Below are 8,012 nucleotides of genomic sequence, written 5' to 3' on the forward strand. Positions count from 1 at the left end.
AAATTGATTCTCACAAAAAATGTTTTCAGAAAAAAAGAACTTTTTATTATGTTAACGCGTTGTGTGTTGTGTTCTGTTGGAGGTTGTGTGTGTGTGTGTGTGTGTGTGTGTGTGTGTGTGTGTGTGTGTGTGTGTGTGTGTGTGTGTGTCTACTTCCTCCTCAGGATCATCAGGCTCTTCGTCCTCCGGTGGGCCCCTTCCTACGGCTCCAGAACATCACCCTGGCTTAAGCAGATATTGAGCAGGATGGTGCAGCAGGTAATTACTTTCGGCACAAAATTTATGGTGAAAATGCACCTCCTTCAGGACGCCAAAAGACCTCTCTACCACTTGCCTTGCCTGTGAGAGGGGGCTCTGTTGTAGGCTGCCTCCATGGGGTTCCGCAATGGTCTTCTAAAAGGGGTCATTAGAACCATTGGCTGCTTCAGGTAGGGGTACGCCCCATCCCCAATGAGGTAGTACCCCGCCGGAGGGTATCTCCTCTCCAAAAAGAGGGGGCTGTTTTTCAGCACCCTGGTATCATGTACCGACTTAGGCCAACCCACACAGACATCCAAGAACTTGGTGGTGTGGTCACGCACTGCCTGCAGTTGAATAGAGTGAAAAAGCTTTCTGTTAGAATAGCAGTCCGCATTTTCTTGAGGGGGTATCACCCGAATGTGTGACCCATCTATGCTGCCCACAACACGTCCAAGTATGGGCGATCCGGCCATACGCGCAAAGCCAGCGCAGATGGCTGGCAACTCCTGCCTGGTGGGGTGCCTGATGACTCTTTGTAGCAGGCCCACAATCCTGTTGCTGCTGTTATGGACTGCCCTGTGGATTGTGGTGCGGGGAATATCGAAGGCGCGGGACACAACCCTGTAGGAGGTCCCACATGCTAGCCAAAACAAAAAAAACAGTGTTTCAATGTCACGCCCCCATCCATGGTCTGCCTCCCTCCCTATTGTATCCATGAGGGCGTGGAATGAGTTGCGAGTCAGCCGGAAATCAGTGCGTAGGTCGCTCACGCCGTCGCAATATACAGGGGTGATAGCAGTCCGGCGCCGCGCCGGAAATCCGGCGTAGCGTGGCTGTAGAAAAAAAATAAAATAATAATTTCCCCAATATTAATAAAATAATAAACTATCGCGTAGGCCTTCATTAATGTATGGTGAAAATAAATGAGCGCGCAACAGCCTGTTGTAAGAGACGCGAAAGGAACCCAAATGAGCAGCAGCCCATAATTGTATCATCCCGACATCTTACTGAAAAATGTATCAATTTGTTACGTCTTGCTCTTGAGTCACTCACCACAGCACTGGCGGCAGTCTTCTAGTTCTAGTGAAAGGAGAAGTAGATTGTCAGTATGCACAGTAAAGAGAGTTCTAGGCCCCTACTGGTTACCCTTCTCAGATATTTTCACTGTCGACGGAGGCAAATCCAAAAATGGCATCTCGTTATACTGAAGAAACGGAAGAAAGTACTGTAGGCCAAATCTAGACCATTTAGATTCCGATAAAAATTAGCAACTATTGTTAGCACAAATCCACATGGCTTGCTAGTTGTGATGGGTGTGTTGACCGTGTGGATGTCAGTGGAATACTAGTGAAATTCTGTGATCAAGAAAACGTTTGAAGGTAAGGCCATTTTAGTTATTAATTTGCCCACTGTGGCATGTTGGCTTGGGCCCGAATGATTTTGCCTTGCGCAGGTTACTCCAAAAACCTGACCATAAACGGCTTATTGATGCGCATAAACGGGCTCAGTGAGAGTATATGTTTGAAATAGGTTCGTCTATTTTCCTCATTTATGTGCGCTAAATGACTGCGCAATGTTGACTTTGATGGAGATAGACGTTCTTTCAAAAAAGTCTGTATGCTCAAAACGGTAGGCTATGCTATGCCCGTCATGATACTTTTTTTCTAGGTGTAGTGCGTAAATGTTGTCTGCATTGGAATAGCGGCTACCATTGCGACATGTCCAAATGACAATGGAATGCTTGGATCGCTAATGTTTGGCAAGCCTAGTTAGCCTACACCCCTTGTAGGCTAGTGTGAGCTGAGTTCGTGGATTTTGGTCTACTGTTGATTGAGGGATGGTGTTTTGCGTCATTCCTGACAAAACACGTGTCAAACTGATTTCAGGGAGATGTTTATATTAGTTATGCTGACTAAACCAACGCGCTCTGTGAAAACCCCCGAACAGCCTCGCACAGGTTCACACAGCCTTTCTCTCTCGCGCGCTCCCTGTCGTAGCCAGAGCCATCTAATAACAGAGTTACGCCACTCCCATAGACCTCTATGGACCAATCATTCCACAGCAATGGCGGCTCTCATGGAGCCTCACGGAGCGTTAACATGGAAATCCCCATTGACTTTAGTTCTATTAGAAGTTACTTAGTTCCAGGAGGTGGCCATAGAACACAGAAAATGTGGTAAAGGTAATGTAATTTGTTTGTACTTAATCTTTGTTTGGTATGTGATGGTTCTGTGTTAGTTTCCAACGAACAGAAGTTTACTGTTAAGAACATTTCAATCTACACGAATCACATCACCAACCGACTTCCTGGTCCCCGGTTTGCGCAACTCTGTTATTAGATGGCTCTGGTCGTAGCCCTTCTGCGTAATCGAATCCAGTTATTCCACGCACGATGCACAGGTTGTATTGTCTGCACGCTCTGGGCTACTTAATCCCTACTCTCGGGCAGGGGGCAATTATCAATATCAGACTCCCATGAACTTCAAATACTTGGCTTGCGTTCATGTGGCCACCACGGTGTCACCTAGACATGCAGTGAATGTTCATCTTATCTTCACGCCCTGTGCTATTTTCATGTAGCTTAATTCGGTCCTGTCTTTGTTTTTGTTGCTTTCTGTTATCTTTTCAACTCGTACATTGTAATGGGCGTGTGTACACGCGAGTGATTTTCATGTATTTTAATTGACTACAACTCAATACGAAAGTCGCGCAGTAGTCACACAGGCTATATATACTGTCCTGTCCGTAATAACCACTGGTTCTGTCATCCGTGGAGTCGAAATATGCGATGTGAACGTGGGCCTGCATGTAGCCAATCATGCGCTTGTGCCCTAAATGTCATGTACCGGTAATTAAAGGGCGTTTCCCTACAACGGAAAGGCAGGGGTTATAGCACAGCCCTTAAACAATCTGTGGTTATAGGTAGACCATGGGGCCACGAGTAGGCTATCTAAACGTATGTCCGCAAGTAGCCTATACAAGTTATATGAGCAATGTCCCAATGAAAATGAAACTTATCAGCTTGCAGCAAATGTCATGTCATTTAACCCTCAAGCGACCGGCCTGCTTTTGCGACTAATCTGACCGAGCGGGGTCATTTATGACCCCAAGGAGTTTATATAGAAATACCATTATATAAATTATTTTTTGGGGTTCATTCAAATTTATTTACATCTTGCACATACTTGTCCATCATCTAAAGCAAAAAAATGTGAATTTCAACATTTTATTGTTTTGCTAAAAATTAGTCAAACTTACATACGTATATGCTAAATATGATGTATGCCCTCATTTGCATATGTAAACATCAAAATACAAAAAACATCCAATACATTTTTTTCTTCTCTCATCATCAATAATGAACTGAGAAAGTTTCATGGTGATATCTATCATTTACATTTTTTAGCCTATTCACTCGTAGTAGTCTCACCATAATAATACAGTATATTTATACTAATTATGGAAATTGCTCAAAGTGAAACTTTGGGAAACCAAGCTAAATTCTATCCATTAGGCCCATAGATGATATTTCTGCAATAAAACTTTAGGGTACTCAACATTTCTGGCTTCATGAAATCACAAGATCAGAAAATATGGTAATTTACATAGACAAAACCATGTCTCAAACATATAATCATATGCACACTCAACATTTCTCTGAAACTTTTTCTGGACATTGTAGCTGTGAAAAGGTGTCTTCCACATATATTAGAGCAAAGAAATGATTCAACTGATGCTTCAGCCTTTGTATAGCCGTATAATAAGGAAAATTCTAAAAACGCCATTGATTTCTACACTGATGACTTGTTTCCTCCCTCTTTGTTCATCAGGATGACTTCCATTTCATATTCTCATCATGTGTCTAGGACCTCTGTGCCATGATATCAACAAATATGAAGCAATAACAGAAGAAATGCTACCTCGGTGCCCTCACAATATGCTTCGTTGGCTATCGCAGGGGTGCCCTATTTATTAATACAATATATTATATTTAAATACTATAATGTTTATATCATGAATATTTTAGGTCTGCTGACCATGGCCTGTCCAAAGACACAAAATACAAAAACCAGAGTTTGAAAATTACAACAACAACGGACATTATAATGTTGAGTATCTCATGGATCCTCTCGGGGTCATAAATGACCCCAGAGGTGTTTTGATTATAAATCCTATATAGATGGTCCAAATCTCACAAAAATCATTCACAACATGCGCAACATATGTATTGACAAACTCCTAGAAGGACAAGTTTTTCTGATGAAAATTGCAGAAATGGTGTATGAAAATATGTGCCCGGGGTCATAAATGACCCCAGTTGGTCGCTTTAGGGTTAAAAGTATTGCTCAATTAATTGGTAATCACCTCCTCTATTTTGGACAGAGTGTAGTTACTGTACTTTGGAGTAGTATTGCCTCCTACTGACCTGTCTTGGTATGGCTGCTACATATGTAACTTTCAGTTAATTCAATGTGGTAAAATATGCACCATGTTTTCAGAAATGCATTCTGGTGTTGAAATGTTGCATTGGTTCAATACCCACCTCAATAACTTTAGTGCAACATCACAAGCCTAGAATGCATTTCTAACTGCATACGTTGGTATTCGTTTTTACAGCTAGAATTGAACGTGGTGGTCAGTTTCTTTCAGCCAAGTGCTGTAGCCTACCAACAGGGAAATGATCTGTGTTTTCGTGAATAACACTATAGAAATAATGCAAAAATGAAAACATTATCTTAAATGTTTGAATAATGTGTTTGAATAATAATAAGGCCTACATTACGTCTCATATGCAGTATGTCCCGTCGTCCCCCGGCCCCCCCTCCCCGACCAGGAAAAAAGTTCAGGCTCAGGATTTTTTTTCACTATCACCCCTGAATATATCCGGAGCAGAGGCACCGTGTTGTTAATGACAACATATCTTCTTGGGTGTTCAGGATCAGGCTGTAAGGGAACATTTGTTGCAGTTGTTTGTTTGTTTGTTTGTTTGTTTATATATTTATTGCTTTACATTTTGTTTACACTTAGCTATTCACTTATTAACTTCTGAATGCTTGAACTTCTTAATGTTATTAATACAATTAAGTTATTAATGCTTTATCTTATTCATGTAATTTATGTATTAACGTTCAGTAAATGCATCAGTTACTGTTAACACTTTATGAAATGCACCAACATGTTTAGATTCTAAACCTGATAGTGCACTGTGTGAGACTCGTTTGCTTTAAAAATATATATATATAAAAAAGAGCAGCAAGCAGTGTGCAATGTCTCTTTCATAATTGAGTATGTATTAGGTATGGGATGGAGGACAAACAGATCAAGACCCTGCCATGGCCAGACTAATATCCAGTGCAATTGAGAACTTCTGAAATGTGCTCAAGAAAAAGAGGGTTGGATGTTTGCTAGTCAACAAATAAATTCTGCAACATCACTTTTGCAACGGGAGGGGAATGAAGTCATCAAAAAACATTGCAAGATTTGGGGAGGAGAGCGTGCTAAGATGCATAAAAGCTATAATCAAATCCAGGGTTATTTCTGAATTGCTCCCAATTAATATTATTCACAAATCAAAACATTGTATGTTGTTTTAAAGTGAATAGTTGTCTTTGCCTTTTTGGAGGTCATAAAACATTGCATCTTTTGTGTAATATAAACCTTGTTATGTTACTGATATGATTTATTGCAATAAAAGAGGTGTTGTGCTCAGCGAATGGTTGATCTGTATTACTGGTCTGCACCTGGTACACATGTATAGCTGCTACTTGTAGACCCTAGGTAATTTTATGTATGGGCCCTTTCTACCATATTAGGCCTACACAATAGACAGCACTGGTAGTCACGTTCAGCATGTGGTAATTCACATGATATTTGGGATAAGTGTTTTTTTTGTGAAGAAGGAATTAATCGCCCAAAATAATCGCCTGGTAATACACGCATGGTCGCACACGCAATTCAGACAAATTAAAGCCCCCGGCTGTTATTTCATATTCACTATTATGCAATAACCTTCGTATAGGTGTACACACCAGTGGGTTGTTGGCAAGAAGCAAGACCCGTTGACGACGGCGGCGGCGACAAAGAATCCATAAGAAATTGTTGATGAAAACAATGAGAATAATGACAGTGGCATCCATTTTGGTGAAACAGAATTATTTTATTTTTCGCGGTTTCTGTGGGCACGGCAAACGTAATTTCCGGTAAGTGCTGCAGGCAGTGTGAACATTGGAACTACACTCAGCTCTCGATTCTCGCCCACACTCTGAGGGTGGAAAGTGCACTCTGAGGGTGGAAAGTGCACTGTTACACAGTGCACAGTGCGGAGAATGGAACACGCTCCTTATCCTTCCATTGTATGTTTAGGAACAGGCTAGCTAGCAAGGCACTGACAGGACATGTTTTGATTCTCTAGTCTAGGAAGTAACTTGAGACGTGACGTGATCAGGAAGTGGTTTGATTCGCTATAATAAAACTCAAATACTGTGTGTAATAAAATGCACATACAATGAAATATCCAGGTCCTGACTTTGTAGGAGTTTTGACTTTGTAGGTGTTTTCCTCATCTATGTCAGTTCTGTTCATCACATTATTACGAAAATCACACAGAATGTGCATTAGAATGTGTAGATTCAGAATCCATTTTACGTTTTGAGAGCCAACGCATGGGAGGCAAAAACGTACTTTTACGTGACTTGTCCTTGGAAGGCCAGTGTCCTTCCAAGTGTGTCAGCCTAATTAGTCACGCCCAGTGATTGGATACCCTTTATTAGTCACACCCAGTGATTGGATATTCTGTAGAGTTCACCAAAAAGTATCCAATCACTGGGCGTGACTAATTAGGCTGATACACTTGGAAGGACACTGGCCTAGGTTTTGAGAAAGACCCAGTGTGTTAACAGTTGAGCTTGTGTGCCTTGGATCATGGGCCATACCCACTTTGGCCTTTCCATCACTTTGGTAGAAGTTAATCTTGGTTTCATCAGTCCACAGGACTGTGTCTCAGAACTTATGTGGCTCATCTCTGTACTTTCTGGCAAACTCCAGTCTGGCCTTCCAATTCTTGCTACTGATGAGGGGTTTGCATCGTGCTGTATGGCCTCCATAAGTCTGCTCCTGGAGTCGTCTCTGAACAGTGGACTGGGAGACCTTCACCACTGCCCTATGGAGGTCATTGGTTCTTCTTTACAGCTAGGACAATTTTTCTGTCATCAGTGGGTGTTGTTTTTCTCTGCCGACCTGTCCCGATCAGAGCCATACAGAGAAGTCAGGCAATCTCCGCTGTGTGCTAGGGCCGACTTCCTCATTAGCAAAATTAGCTGTTTTAGCTTCTCAGTACTGCTCAGCGTTGCGAATGTTAGTGCCTAGTAGTGGGCGTAGCACACAGCAAATGCAATGCAATGCAGAGAATATGACAAGACTTGCTGTTCGTAGTAATAACTTCAGATAAACATCACAGGTGGTAAAACTGTTGTGATTATCACCACCGAGACAGTTGATAGTTTACATATTTGTGGTGATTACCCCGCAGTATAGTTCATTAGTCCTTATTTTTGGCTGTTAATGTGGTGGTTCTATGTTGAGTCTATGGGAAGACAGACGCTTTAGGAACGACCTTATCTCGTTGAAACGCGGGGCTGTTGCTCAGTACACCAGTGATGTCTTTCTTTTTCAAGCTATATACCATAAATAAATTAAACCAAAATGTATTTAACCAAATGTAAATTTACCTAAATATAAATACATCAAAATAACTTTCATTTTGTTAGCCTATA

This window comes from Engraulis encrasicolus, chromosome 21 (genome assembly GCF_034702125.1).
Source record: "Engraulis encrasicolus isolate BLACKSEA-1 chromosome 21, IST_EnEncr_1.0, whole genome shotgun sequence".
NCBI lineage: Eukaryota > Metazoa > Chordata > Actinopteri > Clupeiformes > Engraulidae > Engraulis > Engraulis encrasicolus.